Source organism: Hemitrygon akajei, chromosome 2 (assembly GCF_048418815.1).
Source record: "Hemitrygon akajei chromosome 2, sHemAka1.3, whole genome shotgun sequence".
In the NCBI taxonomy this organism is placed as follows: Eukaryota; Metazoa; Chordata; class Chondrichthyes; order Myliobatiformes; family Dasyatidae; genus Hemitrygon; species Hemitrygon akajei.
This window is the reverse complement of record NC_133125.1, coordinates 98,790,405-98,813,970: the sequence shown is the minus strand read 5'-3', so window position 1 is coordinate 98,813,970 and position 23,566 is coordinate 98,790,405.

Here is a 23,566-nt window from a genome sequence, read left to right as displayed (position 1 = left end):
TCAACTCCGACAGGGAAGTTGCAGTTTATTGTTTGCTGTGTTCTTTTACCAGAAAAAGTGTGATTAATGAAGTATTTGGTTATTTTCTTTGTAGCCTTCAAGTAGTCGCAGACCTTCACCAGTGCCATGTTAAACTGGTACAATGTCTTATACACTTTGAACGTAACATCCCAACTCCTTTACTCACTATATTGATTTATGAAGGTCAACGTGCCAAAAGATGTCTTTATAACTCTATCTACCTGTAATGCCACTTTCAGGGAATTATGGATCTGTGTTCACAGATCCCTTTGTTCTACCATACCCCTCAGCGCCCTACCTCTTAATGTGTAAGCCCTACCCTGGTTGATGTTCCCAAAGTGCCATACTTCATACTTGTCTCAATAAATATCATTTGCCATTTTTCAGCCCATTTTTCTGGCTAGTCACGATCCTGCTTCAAGCCTTGATAATCTTCCTTGCTATCCATTACAACCCCAAAACTTGGTGTCATCCGCAAGATTGCTGGTCTTGTTTACATTAAATTCCAGATAATTGATATAGTTGACAAAGATCAGACCCAGAATTGATCTCTGTGGCACATTGCTAGTCACAATCTCCTAGTTAGAGAGACACCCATCTACAACTACTCTCCGACTTCCCCCAAAAAGCCAAAGTCTACTCCAATTTACTACTTCATCCTGAATGCCAGGCGACTGAACCTTCTGGAACAACCTCCCATGCGGAACCTTGTCAGATGCCTTGCTAAAATCCATGTAGTCAACATCCAGTGCCTTGCCTTCATCAACTTTCCTGGCAACTTCCTCAAAAAGCTCCACGAGATTGGCCGGACACGCCTATCATGCACAAAAGACTATCCCTAATAGGTTCCTATCTAGATCTAACCAGTCTCTGTCTATCCAAGTACTTATATATACAGTCCCTTAAAATATCATCCAATAACTTACCCACTAGTAATGTCAGGTTCACTGCCTATAATCTTCTGGATTATTCTTAGAGCCTTTCTGAAAGAATGGAAGAACATTAGCAAACCTCCACTTCTCCTTCACCTCGCTCCATCAACTGTTCACTCTTCTCCATAGATGCTGCCTGACCTGCTGAGTCCCTCCAGTATTTTGTATGTGTTACTTCCTCCTCTGCAGTCTGTATAGGGTTCATAATGTTGCAGCTGCATTTTGTCACATCTATAGGCTCTGTGTCCATCTCACAAGCATATACAGATGCAAAAAATCCATTTAAGATGTCCCCTATCTCTTTAGGCTCCACACATAGCTTACCACTAAGATCTTCTAAAAGTCAAATTTTGACCCTTCCTATTGTTTTGCTCTTAATAAATCTTTAGAAGCCCTTAGGAGTCTTCTTTACCTTATCTGCTAGAGCAATCTCCTGAGATTTTTTAGCCCTCCTGATTTCTTTCATAGGTGTTGCCTTGCATTTCTTATACTCCTCAAATACCTCATTTCTTCATGCCTGCCTGTCACCTGCCCTGTCTCATTCCTTAATAAGAGATCCAGTATCACACACTCTCTAGTTGGGATTCTATATACTGGTGAAGGAAACTTTGCTGAACATAGAACATAGAAATCTAGAGCACATTACAGGCCCTTCTGCTCACGATGTTGGGCAGACCATGTAACCTTTAGAAACTGCCTGGTGTCACCCTACCACATAGACCTCTATTATCTAAGCTCCATGTACATATCTAAGAGTCTCTTAAAAGCCCTTTTGCATCCACCTCTACCACTGTCACTGAAAGTGCTTTCTGTGTGAAAAACTTACCCCTGACATCCCCTCTGTACCTATTTCCAAGAACTTTAAAACTATGCCCTCTTGTGTAAGTGTCAACCTGTGCAGCAGCTTTGAGTGTCCTATGGACATGAACCTCAAGATCTCTCCGATTCTCCACACTGCCAAGAGTTTTACCAATAATATTATATTCTGTCTCCAAAATGGTCTTCTTTTTTGACTTACCAAAATGAACCTCTTCTCGCTTATCTGTGCTGAACTTCACCTGCCATTTCCCAGCCCAGTTCTGAATCCTATCGATGTCCCGTTGTAACCTCTGACAATCCTCCAAATTATCCACAACACCCCCAACTTTTGTGTCATCTGCAAACTTACTAACCCACCCTTCTACCTCTTGATCCAGGACATTTATAAAAATCACAAAGAGGAAGGGTCCCAGGGAGTGGAACACTACTGGTCACTGACCTTCATGCAGAATATGAACCATCTACAACCACCCCTTGCCTTCTGTGGGCAAGCCAATTCTGGATGACAAATCGAGCTTGGATTCCATGCCCCTTACTTCCTGAATGAGCCTTACATGGGAAACCTTACCTAATGCCATACTGAAATCTTTATGTACTGCATCCACTGCTCTACCTTCATCAGTGTGACAATTAACTCATTGGACAATCTCTGTACCATCCAGCCCTTTTACAGTATGGGAGTCTCAGTCAATATGTGGAAAGTTAAAATCGTCTCCTGTTACAGCCTTTTGTTTCTTATAACAGTCTGTAGTCTCTCTATAAATTTGCTCCTCTAAATCCTGCCGAATGTTGGGTAGTATATAATATAATCCCATTAATGTGGTCATACCTTTCTCATTCTTTAGTTCTACCCATAAAGCCTCAGTAGACAAATTCTCCAGACTGTCCTGATGGAGCGCTGCTGTGACGTTTTACCTGATGAGTAATGCCACCCCTCGTCCTTTAATCCCTCATGTTCTTCCCCACCTAAAACAAGGGAACCCCAGAACACTGTGCTGCCAGTCCTATTCCTGACTTTGTATGTGGGCTTAACAACATCTTTCTCCACAAACACTCCACTAACTGTTCGGGCACTCTGGTCCCCATCATTCTGCAACTCAAGTTTAATCTCCGTGGTGCAGTTCTAGCAAACCTTCCCACTCCAGGCCAGGTGCAAATCGTCCCATCTGTACAGGTCACACCTTCCCTGGATGACAGCTCCAATGATGCAAAATCTTGAAGCCTTCCCTCCTGTACCAACTCCTTAGCCATATAATCTATAATCGTCCTATTTCTGGCTTCTCTAGCTGTCCTTCAAATTAGCACCTTACTCCCTGAACTCATTTTGCAGGGCCTCATCACCCATGTCATTGGTACAGACATGGACTATGACCTCTGGCCTCTTATCTTCCCACTTAAGAATGTTGTGGACTCATTCTGAGATGTCCCTCACCCTGACACCTGGCGGTCAACTCATCCGTGAATCTTGCTCTCATCCACAGAGTAAGAAGGCTGTGAGAGGAATGGCTGAGGATTTCTGGAGTAAAGGCATTTTACTACTTGGGGTAAAGAGAGGCAAGACTGCACAGGTGTGTGATGTCAGCCAGTAGAGCGGAAAAAGTTTAAAAAGAAGACTGCCATATCCAGCGGGCAGCATTTGGAGTGGGCAGCAGAGTGAGAGGTAGCAGAGTAATAGGGCTTTGGCTCAACAGGCTTAGGCAGTAACGAGGCAAGGTAGGTTTGCCTGCGTTAATTACGGAAAGGAAGTTTGTCTGTGGGGCCAGTTTTCTGTTCTCTGTGTCAGATGTGGGAGGTCCTGGAGTCTCCCAGCCTCGCAGATGGACATATCTGCACATGGTGTGTTGAGCTGCAGCTCCTAGGGGACCAGGTTAGGGCAACTCGATGACCTTCGTCTGGTCAGGGAGAGCAAGGAGTGATAGAAATGAGTTATAGGCAGGTAGTCAAACGGGGGCCACGGGAGACAGATAAGTGGGTCACAGTCAGGAGAGAGAAGGGCAAGAGTTAAGTACTAGAGAGTACCCCTGTGGCTGTACTCCTTGTTTGAATACTGTTGGAGGGAACAGCCTACCTGGTGGAAATAACAGTAGCCGTGCCTTTGGCACAGAGTCCGGCCCTGTGGCTCAGAAGGGTAGGGAAAGGAAGAGGAAGGCAGTAGTGATAGGGGACTCTATAGTTAGGGGGTCAGACAGGCGATTCTGTGGATGCAGGAAAGAAACTCAGATGGTAGTTTGCCTCCCAGGTACCAGGGTCCAGGATGTTTTAGATTGCATCCAAGATATCCTGCAGTGGGACGATGAACAGCCAGAGGTTGTAGTACATATTGGTACCAATGACGTAGGTAGGAAAAGGGAAGAGGTCCTGAAAACAGACTACAGGGAGTTAGGAAGGAAGTGAGAAGCAGGACCGCAAAGGTAGTAATTTCGAGATTACTGCCCGGGCCACGTGACAGTGAGTATAGGAATAGAGTGAAGTAGAGGATAAATGCATGGCTGAGGGATTGGAGCAGGGGGCAGGGATTCAGATTTCTGGATCATTGGGACCTCTTTTGGGGCAGGTGTGACCTGTACACAAAGGACTGGTTGCACTTGAATCGCAGGGGGACCAATATCCTGGCAGGGAGGTTTGCTAAGTCTACTGGGGAGAGTTGTTCGGGGGTGGGAACCAAACTGAAGAGACTGCGAAAGAGGCGGTTGGCACAAATAGAGAAAGCTTGGAGACAGTGTGTGAGGGGGGATAAGCAGGTGATAGAGAAGGGATGCGCTCAGACCAATGGTTTGAGATGTGTCTATTTATTGCAAGGAGTGTTGTGAACAAAGCGGTTGAGCTTAGAGCGTGGATCAATATTTGGAGCTATGATGTGGTGGCCATTACAGAGACTTGGATGGCTCAGGGACAAGAATGGTTATTTCAAGTGCTGGGTTTTAGATGTTTCAGAAAGGACAGGGAGGGAGGCAAAAGAGGTGGGGGTGTGGCACTGCTGATCAGGCTGTAGAAAAGGGGGACATCATGGAGGAATTGTCTACAGAGACTCTGTGGGTGAAGGTTAGTAACAGGAAGGGGTTAATAACTCTACTGGGTGTCTTTTATAGGCAGTCCAATGGTAACAGGGATATTGAGGAGCAGATAGGGAAACAGATCCTAAAAAGGTGTAATAACAGAGTTGTTGTGATGGGAGATAATAATTTCCCAAATATCAATTGGCATCTTCCTAGAACAAGGGGTGTAGATGGGGTAGGGTTTGTTAGGTGTGTTCAGGAAGGTTTCTTGACACACTATGTAGATAAGCCTACAAGAGAAGAGACTGTTCTTGATTTGGTATTGGGAAATGAATGTTGTCAGGTGTCAGATCTCTCAGTGGAGAGCATTTTGGAGATAGTGATCAGAATTCCATCTCCTTTACAATAGCATTGGAAAGCAATAGGAACAGACAAGTTAGAAAAGCATTTAATTGGAGTAAGAGGAGTTATGAGGCTATCAGGCAGGACATTGGAAGCTTAAATTGGGAACAACTGTTCTCAGGGAAAAGTACAGAAGAAATGTGGCAAATGTTCAGGGGATATTTGTGGGGAGTTCTGCATAGATACGTTCCAATGAGACAGGGAAGTTATGGTAAGGTACAGGAACCATGGAGTACAATGGTTGTAATAAATCTAGTCAAGAAGAAAAGAAAAGCTTACAAAAGGTTCAGAGAGCTAGGTAATGTTAGAGATCTAGAAGATTATAAGGCTAACAGGAACGAGCTTAAAAAGGAATTTAGGAGAGCCAGAAGGGGCGATGAGAAGGTCTTGGTGGGCAGGATTAAGGAAAACCCCAAGGCATTCTATAAGAATGTAAAGAGCAAGAGGATAAGACGTGAAAGAATAGGACCTATCAAGTGTGATGGTGGGAAAGTGTGAATGGAACCGGAGGAAATAGCAAAGGTACTTAATGAATACTCTACTTCAGTATTCACTATGGAAAAGGATCTTGGTGATTGTAGTGATGACTTGCAGCGGACTGAAAAGCTTGAGTATGTAGATATTAAGAAAGAGGATGTGCTGGAGCTTTTGGAAAGCATCAAGTTAGATAAGTCGCTGGGACTGGATGAGGTGTGTCATGACCCCAGCCCCCTCCTTTGTGAGAATCGCAAGAGAGAGAGAGAGAGCCTTACGGTTTGGAATGTGGGCTGGCCGCTCAGCCAGACAAAAGCCTTGGACATAGTCATTGTCTTGGGAGACACCTTTGTGGAATAAGGAACTGGACTACGTGCAAACCCTCAGGGCAATGTGAGATGGGTGATGGGGGAAAGATTGCCTCACCCCCACCCTGATTGACATCTACAACCCTGCCAGTCCAGATAAAAGGTGGGCTGCCAAGGCGGGGCCTCAGACGCACCAAGGAGACACACGAAGAAGACACAATAGCGCTTCCCGTCAGAGCAGGAAGCCATTCTGAAGGAAGCCACGTGCGTTAGATTCCGGATCGGGAGTCTGTGGCTGAAACCAAAAGGAAAAACCGCTTTAACTAACAACAGGGATTTGCTTCGCAATGACGATGGGCTATTGTTCCTTCTCTCTCTCTCCAATACGTGAAATGCCAGCGGTTCCCAAAACGGGGAAGCCTGCAGACTTTGAGTGACTCTTATATTCCATTGGACTCAGTATCCCCTAGACAACAATAGAGCTTATTTTTGATTAATTATTACTATACCTGTGCTTTAGATTGAGTTTTGACGATGTATATGATCGGAATGTTTTGTATTTACCATACGTTTGTGCCCCTTTATAAATAAAACGTTTGAAAATAGTATCATCAGGCTTCAGCGGACCTCTCTGTCTTTGCTGGTAAGTCACCCGGTTACTGGGAACGTAACAGGTGTAACCCAGGCTACTGTGGGAGGTGAGGGAGGAGATTGCTGAGCCTCTGGCGATGATCTTTGCATCATCAATGAGGATGGGAGAGGTTCCGGAGGATTAGAGGGTTGTGGATGTTGTTCCTTTATTCAAGAAAGGGAGTAGAAATAGCCCAGGAAATTATAGACCAGTGAGTCTTACCTCACTGGTTGGTAAGTTGATGAAGAAGATCCTGAGAGGCAGGATTTATGAAAATTTGGAGAATTATAATATGATTAAGAATAGTCAGCATAGCTTTATCAAGGGCAGGTCGTGCCTTATGAGCCTGATTGAATTTTTTGAGGATGTGACTAAACACATTGATGAAGGTAGAGCAGTAGATGTAGTGTATATGGATTTCAGCAAAGCATTTGATAAAGTACTCCATACAAGGCTTATTGAGAAAGTAAGGAGGCATGGGATCCAAGGGGATATTGCTTTGTGGATCCAGAACTAGCTTGCCAACAAAAGGCAAAGAGTGGTTGTAGACAGGTCATATTCTGCATGGAGGTTGATGACCAGTGGTGTGCCTCAGGGACCTTTTCTGTGACCCTTACTCTTTGTAATTTTTATAAATGACCTAGATGAGGAAGTTGAGGGATGGGTTAGTAAGTTTGCTGATGACACAAAGGTTGGTGGTGTTGTGGATAGTGTGGAGGGCTGTCAAAAGTTACAGCTGGAAATTGATAGGATGTAAAACTGGGCTGATAAGTGGCAGATGGAGTTCAACCCAGATAAGTGAGAAGTGGTTCATTTTGATAGATCAAATATGACGGCAGAATATAGTATTAATGGTAAGACTCTTGGCAGTGTGGAGGCTCAGAGGGATCTTGGGGTCCGAGTCCATAGGACGTTCAAAGCAGCTGCGCAGGTTGACTCTGTGGTTAACAAGGCATACTGTGTATTGGCCTTCATCAATTGTGGAATGGAATTTAGGAGCCAAAAGGTAATATAGGACCCTGGTCAGACCCAACTTGGAGTACTGTGCTCAGTTCAGATCACCTCACTACAGGAAGGATGTGGAAACCATAGAAAGAGTGCACAGGAGATTTACAAGACTGTTGCCTGGATTGGGGAGCATATGCCTTATGAGAATAGGTAGAGTAAACTTGGCCTTTTCTCCTTGGAGCGACGGAAGATGAGAGTTGACCTGATAGAGATGTACAAGATGATGAGAGGCGTTGATTGTGTGGATAGTCAGAGGCTTTTTCCCCAGGGCTGAATTTGTTGCCACAAGAGGATACAGGTTTAAGGTGCTGGGGAGTAGGTACAGAGGAGATGTCAGGGGTAGGTTTTTTTTTACTTAGAGAGTGGTGAGTGCGTGGAATGGGCTGCTGGCAACGGTGGTGGAGGCGGATACGATAGGGTCTTTTAAGAGACTTTTGGATAGGTACATGGAGCTTAGAAGAATAGAGGGCTATGGGTAAGCCTAGTAATTTATGTGGTACGGACATGTTTGGCACAACTTTGTGGGCCGAATGGCCTGTATTGTGCTGTAGGTTTTCTATGTTTCTATGTTTAGAACCTCCTTTCTTTTCTCCAAACCAGTTAATTCCCTATCACTACTGCTTGCCACTTCTCCCCACTTCCCTTTTGAGCCAAAGAGCCAGACTCAGTGCCAGAGGCCTTCTCACTGGGCTTCTCCCTGTTTGGTTGATTCCCCCCCCCCACCCCCCCCCAACATTATCCAAATCAGTATACTTATTATTGAAGGAAACTCCTGCAGGGGTAATCTGCAAACTGCCTATTCTTTTCCCTCTCCTGACAGTCACCAAGTACTTACCTCTTGCATTTTAGGGGTGAATCCCTCCCTGTAGCTCCTATCTATCACCTCCTCATTCTCTGAATGTCATTGATCTTCAGCTTCTGAACACAGCCTCTAAGTGCTCTTGGTGCATTTCGTGCAGATGCAGTTATCAAGGAGAATGGAGGTCTCCTGAAGTTCTCACATTTGACACAAAGAACATACGACTAACTCTGGACCCATTCCCAGCGCACTACCTCTGTACTAACAGAGAAAAAAACTGTGTCTGTGCTTGTCCAAACTTGAAGAGCCAATGCTGGACCACTCTAACACTGCCTCGCTCACATAACAGCCACACCAATCATCGCTGCTCCGCTTACACTTCCTTTCTTTTTATTAGCTCAAACAGTGATTCCCTCCCGATGAGACTTACAGTTTTCAAATTATCTTAGAGTCTGTTAAAAGGTCAGCACAACATTGTGGGCTGAAGGGCCTTTACTGTGCACTGATATTCTACGTTCTAATACTGGAGGTGGATTAATTGACTCTATGTGTAATATGATTAATGATTATTAGTTTTTAAAGATGGGGGTTCGGTCACGATCTAATCCTTGGACAGCTGGAATTTGAAATTCAAATAAACTAATGGAGTTAAGGATTTTCCTCCCTAGTTATTGGAAGCCCGATATTGGTCCACTGCACACATATGCCCATAAATTAATACGAGATTTTATCAAATGATCAGTCTTTTTAACTTGTTAAAATCATGTGTTATAAAATATACATTTTTGTATGTAAAAGCCACTTTTTTGCATAAGTTTATTATTTCTAGATTATCAAAAAGAAGTTAAGAACAGCTGGAGACTCAAGATTCAAGATGTTGGATGCTGGAGCATATACATATGACTACAAGGACACTGTGGTTTGAACAGCATCGGTAGGGGGAAATAAATTATTGATATATCTGGTTGAGCCTGCATTGTTAAGAATGGCTGTCGGCAATGCATCAGTGTTCCAATTTCCATGTCTAGGTGTATTTGTTGTTAAAACACATGTTACAATGAAAACATTTAGAAAAATGCAAATACAGATAAACCTATACAATGGATGTTAAAATCTGTGGGATCATTAATATGACATTAAACCGGAAAGAATTAAGAAAGGAAGGAAGACAGGTGTGATTTGAATTGAGATAAAAGTGCATGTACATACAATGCTTTTAATGCAACATTTCTGTCTAGTACATGTTACTCGCAAAGTGAATTGAGTTAATAGGCACTAGAGTTTGCTATAATGCTGACACAAGATATTAAAATCCAGAACACAAAACTGATGGAATTCTGAGAGTTAAGGTGTGTGTGTGTGTGTGTGTGTGTGTGTGTGTGTGTGTGTGTGTGTGTGTGTGTGTGTGTGTGTGTGTGTGTGTGTGTGTGTGTGTGTGTGTGTGTGTGTGTGTGTGTGTGTGTTGGGGGGGTTGGGAAGGAATTGTTGATGTTTTGCGTCAAAACGCACTGAGTTTCTCCAGCATTGTTTTTTTTTGCTACTTTTCTGATGATATTGTGTGGTTGAAATTTACTTTTTTTTAATGTCATTGTGTCATGGAGTCATGGAAAACAGAAACAGGATTTTGGGTTCACTATGAATGCACTGATAATCAGGCACCCAATTACAAGTGACCTTATTTTTATTTTCTGTACATTTCCTTTATTTCCACCTTGGTTTACACTCATATACACACTAGGGGCAATTTATAGTGGCCAAGCAATTTACAACGTAAACCACCCATTTGAGCCGTTTGAAATAACAGAGTCCACTCTCATAGTACAGGCTTCTTGATCTTCAGTGACTTCCTAGCAACACACAACTTGGCTCCCAGCATAAAGGGCTCTCAGTAACTCTTTTGTCTCCTATGACCTTCAGTCTGACTAAATTAACTAACTTTTTAAAAATGGGAAAGTCAACTAACATATCTGAAATCAGGTTGTTTTGTTGGAATTATTGAAGCGTACTTGCTGGTTGACCTAGTGAACTCCCATTCATTAACTTTGAAATATTTTGTGTAAAGCTGATGTTGACTTTGAAGCTAAACTTTGAACTGTAGATGAACATTGTATTAATCATGTTATTTGGGCTGCATTTTAGGGGCAACAACAACAGTGAAAATCTTTGCTCTATAGGGAAGTGTGCAAATGAGTCAATCATGGGATTTGGCTCATGGCAAAGTAAAACAGAAATTAAAGAGAATATGATGTGACTAATATTAGATTTTGGGTGGCAGGATGGAAATATGTCTCTTTCAAAGGAAGTGTAAGGCATTCCTTCCCTCCGTAAGCTTGCAGGCCACCCAGGGGCAAGGTGTAGGACCTGCTTGGCTCCACCTGCCCCCCACCACAATCAGGGTCATGTGAAGCCATGGAAACAGGTGGTGGAAGGTCATATGAGCAGCTGGTGCATATCAGATGTCCTGGTTATGCGATCACTGATTCCAGGCAGACAATCGCTGAAGAGTATTGATGCTGTCTGGGGTCTTGTAAAGACACTATCCAGAAGAAGGCAATGGCAGACCAAACCTGCATGATTCAGGAAGTTTATTGTAATATCTACCAAGGATCCTACTCTGGTTTTAGGATCCTTGTATACTTCATCAGCCCCAGTGCCTATGTTATCATAGAATTAATTTACACAGCATTCATGACATGGAGTCATAGAGTATCACAGCACAGAAACAAAGCTTTCAGCCCATCTGATCATTACTGAACTGGTCTACTCCTTAGTTCCATCTGGCTGCATCCAAACCATAGCCCCCTCATTCATGTAAAGTACCTCTCCAAACGTCTCTTAAATATTACAATTGAACCTAAACCTACTACTTCTGCTGGCAGCTCATTCCACAATTGCATTACCCTCTGAGTGAAGAAGTTTCCCTTCAGATTCCCCTTGTATTTCACCTTTCACCCTAAACCTATGACCTCTAGTTCCAGTCTATCACAAACCGAGGGAAAAAGGCTGCATGCATCCATACCCCTCATGAACTGGTATATCACTATAAAAACTCCCCTAGGGAATAAAGTCCAGATTCTCAATTCCAGGCAGCCTTGTAATTTTTTCTGCAGCATTTCAATATTGTGAATTGATATATTTCCTATAGGTAAGTGACCAAAACAACACACAATAAGACAATACAACCATAATATATAGGAGAAGAATTAGACCGTAATGCCATCAGCTCTGCTCTGTCATTCCATCATGGTTGAGTTATAATTCCTCCCAACCCCATTCTCCTGTCTTCTCCCTATAACCTTTGATGCCTTTACTAATCAAGAACACATCAACCTCCACCTTAAGTATACCCAATGATTTGTTCTGAACAGGCATCTCCACTGTCATTCTTCTAAACTCCACAAACTTGGCCACAACACCATCAATTCCATCATTCAGATCATTGACATATAACATGAAAAGTAGCAGATCCAACATAACCCTTTCAGAACACCTCTAGCCATTGGCAACTAACCAGAAATACTCCAAGTTCTGCCTAATCAACTTCTTATATAACTTCAATAACAGCCCGACTCCTGTACATTATGCTCACCCAAAATCATGCAGGCTTAGTGAAAGTCATTACACCATGTCTGCCAAATGTATATGCATGCTTAACAAATAGATTCTGATTTGTGAAATCATCCATTTCATTATTAGGAGGTGCACTGTCAAGTTTATCTTTGGGTTAGAAGAGAAGATGGGGCTGGAAAGGTGATTTGAGCAGTTGGAGCAAGAAATACTGGGATATCTTCCTTGCAGAGAGTCTTCAGAAACCAGTTCTTCAATATTTCACTAAGGAGTCCTTCCTCATTAAGATGGACAGTGAGGTATGGCAGCTGTTGCAAAGCAGTAATAGTAGGTTCCATTAATATAACATCCTTAATATTACGAAAAAGAATATCCAATAGTACCTTAGAAAGTATTATCTGCAAATGTGTAAGGATGAAATTCTAGACCAAGAGCCTAGGCAGCAGACAACATCAAGAAATGAGGGAATCACAGCTTCCTGACTGAAAGCAATATTTACAAACAAGCTCGAGGAACTCAGCAGGTCGGGCAGCATCAGTGGAAACGAGCAGTCAACGTTTCGGGCCTCCCTAGATTGAGCCATTATATCAGAGTGAAATCTCAGGAAATACATTTATATTAAATTTATCTATCGCTTAGGAAATAAAATTCCTCCATATTAATAAGTGGATAGAAATACTAGTTAATTGTGGTAAAAGTTCCAAGATATTTTAGAATAATTCAAACACATGACACAGAAGGGTCACCTTATCCGCTTATGTTCCATTGTCCTGATTCTTCAAATGGCAAAGGATTCAGGCCCAACCAGTAAATAGACATTGAGTTCCAAAACCCCCCATCATTTGTGAGGTGAAACCCTCCTTTTCACAACTCTCCTCTTATCTCTCTGTAAATTAATATAACTGCTGTATATAGATGCTGGTTTGTAGTTTTGTAACGTTTTGGTGGTTTGTTATGCCCTGTATCATATGACGTGCCGACCATTTTATGACCATGATGGTTTTGGCAAATTTTTCTACAGAATTCATTTGCCTTCCTCTGGGCAGTGTCTTTACAAGATGGGTGATCCCAACCATTATCAATACTCATCACAGATTGCCTGCCTGGCATCAGTGGTCACAAAAGCAGGACGTAGTATGCACCATCTGCTCATACAACCACCCACTACATGCTCCTGTGGCTTAACATGACCCTGACCGGGGGGCTAAGCAGGTGCTACACCTTGCCCAAGGGTGAGCTGCAGGCTAGTGGAGGGTAGGAGCGCTTTACACCTCTTTTGGTAGAGATGTGTCTCCACCCCACCATCCAATTTATAACTTTATGATAACTAAAAAGCAGTAGAGAATTATGAAATCTCAATTAAATTATAGATTAAAAATACATTATAGAGAAAGAGATCTCTGTCAATTTCATCTGAGGATAATCTGAATATAATCAATACCAAACATGGCAGTAAAATAATGCCTTGCTCTTTATTCAACCAATAAAATCCCAAAGGACAGCAGCCAAAACCATTAAAGTAAGAAGCTTTTTTATGTGTAATATATATAATAAAAAAATTTAGAAGTGCCTGTGCTGACAAAATTCTCAAGAAGGGCATGAATTATGATTTGTGCTCTATACGTCTGTTCTGGCCTAAGTCGATTACAATAGAATGATTAAAAAAAAACTCACTGTGCCATCACTGCAGAGCAGAACATTATATGTGTAATAACAGCTTAAGGAAGCAATCCATCATTGCTGTCCTTGAAAGAGAAAAGTTGATCTATTTCTTTGGTCATCATTTACAACATATTAGATGACAAATAATTGTACATTCATCAATAACAATAGATTAAAGCTGAAATGATTTATTGCTATTCCTCCGCTGCTCTGATAAAGTGCTAGGTTGTTCAGCCACTGACAAGGTCTGTATTTAATTTGCTTGGGTCTCTTAGCAGAAATAATAGACAGGGAGGAATTCACCTGAAACAAGGTAGAACAAGGTTGTCGACAGGTGATTTGTGGGCCTGCTATTCATGATTAGTGAAGCAGAGTTAGCAGTCACTCACCCACTCGGGCTTGATGAACCATTAAATCAAACAGACCCCACCAGCCCATATGCTATCGGTCTCTCTCTGTTTAAAGTGAAAGACAGGGTGAGCAATCTGTTCTTTGTTTATGGTACAGTATGATTTCTTCTCTCTTTGAAAAGTAACCTGACAACTTATGCTGATATTACTGATACTCTGCTAAAGAAGCCACCCGTTTTCGCATTTATTGCATTATTTGTTTGCCGTAATCTTTATCTAAAAGATAATTGTCTTCACTTTTGATTTAAACAATGCCACAAAGGGGAGCATGGTAGGTTAAGAGGAGTAACATGATTCAGACTAACTGGTAATCCATCCAAAGAACTGGTACAGCAGGGCCCAAATGCCCTGTTTAATTCTAAATATATCTATGTCCAGCCAGCCGGTGGTGTAGTGGCATCCGCAACAGACTTGAAGGCAAGTGGTCCTGGGTTCAAATCCAGCCAGGTCCTTGTACACATTCATTCTGTGCTGGGTTGAGCGTTGAGCTAGCGACCCGGCATTGTAAAAGTCAGGCTAAAATGCTAAAGAAACTGCAATGCTGCTGCCCGATGCGCTACAAGACACAGAAAGGAACAAAAATGTCTATGTACATTTTAACATTAGCAATTAACTTTAATGCTGCCTGCAGTGAATAGCATTTTTTAAAGATTTATTATTGATTAAATACAAACATCAATATGATCTATGCAGATACTTGATGGGAATTCACAAAGTTATGGACTTATATAACATATGTTTATAAAAGAGCAAATTTCCAGGAATGTTGTAAACTTGCACTAGTTAGGTAACAGTTCAGAGCCACTGAGGCCTCTGTTGGTCAGGGTCGACCCTGGATATTGTGTCCTAGCTGTCTAGAATGCAAGCCTGGGCAGTACGATATGGAGAGCAAGCTGTTGCCAATAAAGCAAGCTCCCCCTCTCCACACACCTGATGAACCCAAAGGAACGGCAGAGACCAACACAGGTTAGCAGCAGCAGTGCCACAGATGTTGCCAGTTCATATTGTAGGATGTAGGATGCTCTAGGGACTCCATCTCTGGATTTTTCCTCAGAATACAGCCGCAACACAGCGGAGGTTTGAGATGAGAGTTTTCCTTCTCCGAGATGAGCTGTCAACCACAGCTGATGAGCCCCATCTGCCCAAAGTTATTGGTTTTAAGACGCCAGTAACATGCCTTTGTCCTTTCTCCTGTCAGTAGAAATGGTTCCATTAGGCTTAGTAGCTAAGCCACATGTGAAGGCCATTGGGTGTATTTAATAGGTAATGGGAGCTTATCCCCATTACCACACCAGGCTACAAAACCTAAAAAAAAAGATTTGGACTATTAATATATAAAGGAGTGAATGTGTTTGAAAGTGAATAATCAATAGAGTGAAATGGAATGTAAATACACTCGGAAAATCTCTGTGTTGAACAGAAATTGTCTTTAACCACAAATCAGCAATAAGTTTTCAGTTCTTTAGAGGGCAATGCAGATGGATGCCCCAGGCTTGTAACATATCCAACAAATGTACTGCTACTGAACAGTCACAACAGAGAAATTAGACAGTAACCAGCTGAATCATTGTGCACCTTAGGTCAAGGGTTGAATAATATTCTAAGATTTATTCTAAGACTGTAAATTATTTAAATTGTAGACTGCTTCCTCAAGACTGGGAGAGGAATGGTTTTAAAAGAACAACTTACATTTATCAAAATCTCTTTCTCGCTTGTTATTTCTGTGCATATTACTATTAGGTACAGGAAGGACCTAATAGAATGGCCAATGAATCTAAATTCATGGTCTTCTGCTGTTATAGGCTATCCACTTCAACGATCAACTTGCTGTGCATTCAGAGATGCTCTTTTGCACACCACAGTGGTAGCACATAGTTATTTGAGTTACTGTCGCCTTCTTGTCAGCTTGAACCAGTCTGATTATTCTCCTCTGACTTCTCACAGTAACAAGATGTTTCTGCCCACGGAACTGCTCACTGGATGGTTTTAGTTTTTACTCCATTCTCTCAAAACTCTAGAGACTGCTGTGTGTGAAAATCACAAGAGATCGCTATTTTCTAAGATACTCAAACCACCCTGTCTGGCACCACAATCATTTCACAGTCAAAGCCACTTAAATCAATTTCTTCCCCATTCTGATGTTTGGTTTGAGCAACAACTGAACAACTTGACCTTGTCTGCATGTTTTTTATGCATTGATTTGCCGCCACGTGATTGTCTGATTTGTATTAACTAGCAGGTGTACAGGTGTACCTAATAAAGTGGCCACTGAGTATAATTTCTGAATGTTGAATTTCTTTTACACTGTTTGGTAAACCCTAACTTTATCAGCATTCAACGTCTTCCTGCTCATTGCTCATCTAGTATTTGACTCAAGGTTTTCTGTTTGATTCAAGTCTAGAGAAGTTTTTACACTGTTTGAATTGATTCTGTAGCTGCGGACTCACTTTCAGAGACCCTGCAGCTCATATTCTGCATTACTTGTTTCCTTTTTTTTTACTTTTGCGCCATTTATCCTATTTTGCACATTGCATATTTGGTGGTCTTTGTTGTGTGTACTTTTTCGTGGATTCTGTTGTGCTTCTCTGTTTTGTAGGTGCCTGCAAAAAGATGAATCTCAATGTTTGTTTGGTACGCATGCATACCTTGATAATAAATTTGAACTTTGAACTTTAAACTTTAATCCATCAGATAATGCAAGGCACATTTGGCAAAGTAGGATTACATGGAGTAAATTCAATGACATATTCCAATGGAACCAATGAGAACCAACCTTCCAGGGTATGAAACTCACAAGACTGAGTAGGTCTCTGCTAACCAATTGGCTAGAGTGTTCACCAATATCTTTAACCTCTCATGTCAGCTGCCTGAGGTACCCACCTGCCTCAATGACTATTGCCTAGTAACACTTACCTTCACTGTGATGAACTGCTTAGGGAGGTTGGTCATGAAATATATCAACTCCTGCCTGAGGAGTGACTTGGATCCACTCTAATTTCCCTACCATCACAACAGGCCCATAGGAGATGCCATTTCTTTGGCTCTTCATACAGCTCTGGAACATCTGAACAATGAAGATGCATATATCAGGATGTTCTTCTTTGACTACAGCTAAGCATTCAACACTCTCATCCCCTTAGAACTAATCTCTATGCTCTTAGACATAGTCTTCAATACCTCACTGTTCAACTGAATCTACCATTTTCCCACTTCTGGAACCCAAGTGCAGCACAAGGCTTGTGCCAGATTAAAAGTTTCTTCCTGCAGACAGTTAATCTGATCAACCGTTCTTGTTGGTCCCACCCCCCTCTTTCTATAACCCCCATTACTGCACTGCACTGTAGACATGTTAAACCACATTTATAATGCTGTTTACACTGTAGATACATGATGGTTTTAATGTATTTTATCCATCCTTTAACCACTAATTTTATTTTTATATAATTATTTATTCCTATAATTCTCAAATGGTTTTGTTGCATGTTGGCACTGACAAACACACCACAATGAATTCCTAGTAATTGTAAGTGTATTTGGCAAATAAAGTTAATCTTTGACATGTTTCATAATCCTCTACACCTGGGAGCTGAAGGCTTATTTGCAATAGGAAAGATGACCCACCAAATTCCCATGTAATAGCCACATTGACAGCTCCTCGGTAGAGATCGTTAAGAGCACCAAATTTCTTGGTGTTCATCTGGCGGAGAATCTCACCTGGTCACTCAACACCAGCTTTATAGCAAAGAAAGCCTCTGTGAAGGCTGAGGGAAGTCCATCTCCCACCCCCCATCCTCATCACATTCTACAGGGGATGTATTGAGAACATCCTGAGCAGCTCCATCACTGTCTGGTTCGGAAATTGCACCATCTCGGATCGCAAGACCCTGCAGCGGATAGTGAGGTCAGCTGAGAAGATCATCGGGGTCTCTTTTCCCGCCATTACAGACATTTACACTACACACTGCATCTGCAAAACAAACAGCATTATGAAGGACCCTGCGCACCCCTCATACAAACTCATCTCCCTCCTGCCGTCTGGGAAAAGGCACCGACGTATTCAGGCTCTCACGACCAGACTATGTAACAGTTTCTTCCCCCAAACTATCAGACTCCTCAATACCCAGAGCCTGGACTGACACCTTACTGCCCTATTGTCCTGTTTACTATTTATTGTAATGCCTGCACTGTTTTGTGCACTTTATGCAGTCCTGGGTAGGTCTGTATACTAGTGTAGTTTTTTTCTGTGTTTTTTTTTACGTAGTTCAGTCTAGTTTTTGTATTGTGTCATGTAACACCATGGTCCTGAAAACCTTTGTCTCATGTTTACTGTGTACTGTACCAGCAGTTATAGTCGAAATGACAATAAAAAGTGACTTGACTTGACAGCAATCTTATAAATTATAAACACAAGAAAGTCTGCAGATGTTGGAAATCCAGTACAAGACATGCAAAATGCTGGAGAAACTTAGCAGGTCAGGCAGCATCTATGGAGGTGAATAAAGAGTCGACATTTCAGGCAGAGACCTTTCTTCAGGACTGAGAAGGAATGGGGAGGATGCCAGAATAAAAAGGTGGGGGGAAGAGAAGGAGGATAGCTGGAAGGTGGCAGATGAAGCCGGATGGGTGGAAAAGGCAAAGGGCTGGCAGGGAAGGGGTCTGATTGAAGAGAAGAGTGAACCATAGGAGAAAGGGAAGGAAGAAGGAACACAAGCTGAGGTGATAGGCAGGTGAGAAGAGATAAAAGGACAGGGTGGGGAACAGAGGGGAGGGAATTTTTTTACTAGAAGGAGAAAGCGATATTCAGGCCATCAGGTTGGCAGCTACTTAGGCGGAATATAACATGTTGCTCCTCCGCATTGAGAGTGACCTCATTTGGCACAAGAGGTGGCCAAGGACTGACGATTCAGAATGGGAATGGGAATCAGAATTAAAATGTTTCCTTTTTTTGTAATTTTTTGCTTCTGTGCTAGAATTATACATCTATATCTATATATATAGATAGATAATTTTTGATTGTTCTGAATGAAATCAGTTGATATTGGCCTTTGCTGTTCTTAAATCATCTTTCAATTTTTTTATACTGTCAAAGAACTGTAGAGAAAGGAAGTTTAATTCTGTAAGCATCCCCAAAACCTTTTACACACTTTTCCCTTTGACACACTCAGTATTCAATCAGCTTTGTTAATTTTTCTTCTGTTTAAGGACTAGTCCCCAGCTAGCTCCTCCACTTTATGGTGGCTAATTAAAGAAAACATTCCATGATTGTCTATTTTCCTTCATGCATGACAACCTATTATTCTTTTTAATACCTGATTAGGGCATTATTAATGTTACATTTAGATTGATTTGCCAAGGCCTTTTTTATAAAACACCACTTGTTTTGATTTAACAGTCACAGGGTTTCTTCACTCCCTAACTATTAGTTACATTAATTCCCAACGTGCAAGCTGCCTGCATTAAAAATTCAATTTTGATCAGGACGTTGAAAGGTTATAAAATGGAAACCACAGGTGACATCATTCTGTTGAATGTTTTGACTCTCTTTTATTGTGGGCAGTCATGAGAAGACATCTCGCAGCATAATTTGTCAAGAATGATAAATCTATTCCATCATTCTTGCCAACAGCAGATCCCTTGCATTATGAAACACTATAAATCTTAGCTTAAGACAAAAGCAAGACTTTGATAGTAGCAGCAGTAAATGTACAATGACAAACTACGTTTACATTGTGTTTACAATGTATGTGTATTTAATATGGTATAAAACAGCTGTAGTTACAGCCTGCTGAAGACATAAAAAGCTATATATTCTACAGCCTCAGAGGACACAGGGGAACTGTCTTGTTTGTCATTTCACATACTGCAAACACAAAACTGTTTACTCTTGTTCCTCCCAAGATGCTAGGTCAAAGTTTTGATGTTCTTTGCACAGATTTTCAGTAACCAACATAAAAATTGTGCTTTGCAAGTCTCCTTTCTTTGTTTCTCCAACATTTCAACCTTATGAATGAATTCTTGTGGAAGCACATTGACAGATCAGAATGAAAACATTGATTTTTGTTGGTTGCACACGACGTTATCACAATAGGAATAGAGCAAAGAAATGTTTCCCTTTAGAAAATAATATGGTGCCTCTCTAGTGAGGCAACCCATTTAATCAATGTTAGACAAAATGTACTAGAAATTGAGTTAAAAATTTCATTACTTGCACTAAAATGGATCTTAAAAAATAGGACAAACTTGCTAAAATATGCATGAAATACTGTAATGTAATTGTAATATACTTAAAGCTCTATTGCCTTGGTAAGAATCTAAATGAAAATAGGGTGGATTAATATTTCCAGCAATATTTAAATCCTCAAATGTTTCTCAATTTTTAATCAATTTCATAATATATTCTTATAGTTGTTAATCGAACTTTTGGATTATCTTTATCTCCGCTAGTCTCCATAAATCTTCAGTTCACGTGCATTCTGATAAAAGGTTGTCAATGCTTTACCTCTGTTTTTCCATTCACTAGCAATGATGAGTATTTTCAGCATTTTATGTTTCTTTTCCTATAAACTGTGAAGGTAAAGCTGATCTGGTTCTATATAAATTCTTATTTAATTTTTTGACTTTTAAGCAGGAAAAAGTAACACATATTTTATTTTGGATGATCAACAACTCCTTAAAAATAGCAAGAAAATGAATTTATGTAACTGAGCTAAAGGTTCATGTGCCAATATTCCATTTTGTAATTGAAAGGTCATGAAGATAATGCTTAAATAAAAATCTCTGTTTCTGAGTGCTCCATCAAATGGAACTGGTTTATTATGTGAATGTGTAAAATTTTAGATCTAAGGTGCATTTGAAATTCTATTACAATATGGAGCCACAATAACATGATCACAAGTATGAGCAATCATATCAGACACAAATATGCAATATGGATTATATCTCTCACAGCGATTGTACAGTTTTCATTTAGATCATGGATATTATTGTCTAACTGTCAAACATTAGCATTTATCAAACATTAATTGATATTTCTATTCTCAGTAATCAATTCAAAATTAAACCTTCATAGTATAAATATACTATACATTAAAATATAAGGATACACTGTGTAATTTTATTTATCTTGTGTGAGCATATTAAGGGCTTTTCCATCTTCCAAATTCAGCATGCTGCTGAGGAACAAATTCTTGATGCTTCTTCCCTTTTCTGACATTTTACATCTTTATTTTAATCTTCTGATTTCTCTTTTTCTATTTTACTCCACATTTATCATTTTCTGTCCCATTCATTCTTGTACTCACATTCCATCCTCTTCCTGTGCAATAGCTGTTTCTCTGCATTTGTGTCTTGGTTTCCTATCCTGTCTGTTTTGTTATCTATCCATCTGCTTCCCTCTGACTACTGCGTATTTCTGATCTTCTACTCTTTGCTTCCACTCTGTAATATGACCTTAGAGATACAGTCTACATTTCAGCACACTGATGCAATGTCTATCTTTCCATCTGCAAGCTATAGTAGTCCATTTTCCATGTAAGATAATAACAAACAGGATTTTTATTTAGACAAGTAGGTAGAGATTTTCCATTGCTTCCCAATAATAAACAGAAAGTACCATAGCATACATGCATTGTAATACTCAGTCCTTTGACCTCAAAGGCACATTATTCTGAAGCAGCACCAATGCAGTGGTCAACGTAGCATCTCTGGGTGGATTCATTGTTTCTCCTTGCTCCTGCTCCACAGAACTCATGTCCGCATGCCTTGAATCTATTTTGTCCAGTCCCTTCCCACACTTCACATGCTCTCAGTTCCCTGGCTCTAATCACCTCATTTTCACCATGGGTGCCCAGTCCCTGTACACTTCCTACCCCATCAAGAAGGCCTTAAAGCTCTCTGTTTTTTTCTTGACAACAGACCTAGCCTGTTCCCCTCCACTACCATACTTTTCTGTCTGGTGGAACTCGTCCACACCCTCAACAACTTCTCTTTTGGCTCCTCCCACTTTCTCCAGACTCAAGCTGTAGCCATGGGCCCCAGCTATGCCTATGGTTTTGTTGGCTATGTGGAATGGTTCTTCCTCCAAGCATTCCCTGGTAATGCTCCCAAACTCTTTCTGCACTATGGTAATAACTGTATTGGTGCTGCTTCATGCACCCATGCTGAGCTCGTCAACTTCGTCAATTTTGCTTCCAACTTCCATCCTGCTCTTAAATTCGCTTGGTCCGTTTTATTCACTTCTCTCCCTTTCCTTGATCTCTGTCTCTTCTTTGTCTAAATGCCCGCTGATACCTTTAATAAACCCACTGATTCACATGACTATCTTCACTATACCTTTTCTCACCCTGCCTCCTATAAAAATCCCATTCCCTGTACTCCCTGTATTCCCTGTAGATTGTGCGCATGTGCCGGCTGTGCATGCTGCCTGTTACAGCCACTCTGTCCATCTGTCTGTCTGTCAGTTCCTTTATCTCCACTGCATCCATTCCCAGGATGAGGCTTCCCTTTCCAGGATGTCTGAGGTGTCTATAAAAAAAAATGGGGTTTCCCTTTCTGCACCATTGATGCTACCCACACTCTCATCTCCTCCAGTTCCCGGACATCCACCATCACCCCATCTTCTCACTGCCTTAACAGGGATAGAGTTCATCTTGTCCTCACCTACCATCCTATGAGGCTCAGCATCCATCACATCATTCACCGCAACTTCAGCTGTTTTCAACAGGACCCTACTGCAAAACACGTCTTTACCTCCACCCAACTCTCTGCTTTCTGCAGGGATCACACTCTCCATGATTCCCTTGACCATTCTTCCCTCCCCACTCATCTATAGGCCCTGTAAATTGGTGGTGCATGGGCATTATCAGCAAGAACATGCAGTTCTCTGCAGTCTGCAGATGAAGATGCTGCACACACTCATGCGATCCAGCTTATCTTCCACTGAGCAAACACTGGAGAGCAGCACACAGATGGGAGGGGCCAGCCCCTAGCCCAGCATGGATGCTACGCTATATCACTCCGAGGTCTCCTCTTCTGGAGTGCTGCAACAGGCAAGCCTGCAGTTTAAGGCCTAGACCTCACTATAAATGAGGCCACGTAGCTCCCACACCATCCATCTCACCAATAAACAAGGGAAATGGGCTTGCGGTATTTTACATTACCAGTGTTCAACAGGGTCTCTCGATCACAAGGGAAACATCTAAGACAATCACTCACTGCTAGACTGTCCACTGCTCTTGCACATCGACTCTGATGCCTCTCTGTAGCAGGCAGTAACAGGGTCCTCTCCAACTCCAGTTCCTCCAGCTCCTCCACCAATGAGCAGCTTGCTTATAAGGTAGAACTGCTGTACATTAAGTTCAAATGTCCAGCATTGTCTTGTAATCATAAAAAAGATGTTTAAATAAGACAAAAACTGCTTTGGCTGGCACCCAAGAGGCTGCTGTGATCGAATGTGTCAGCATCTTGAAACCCGTATAGATGAGGGACTGCTTTGTTGAGCGCCTCACCTCGATCTGCAAAAAGCAGCATTTCCTGGTG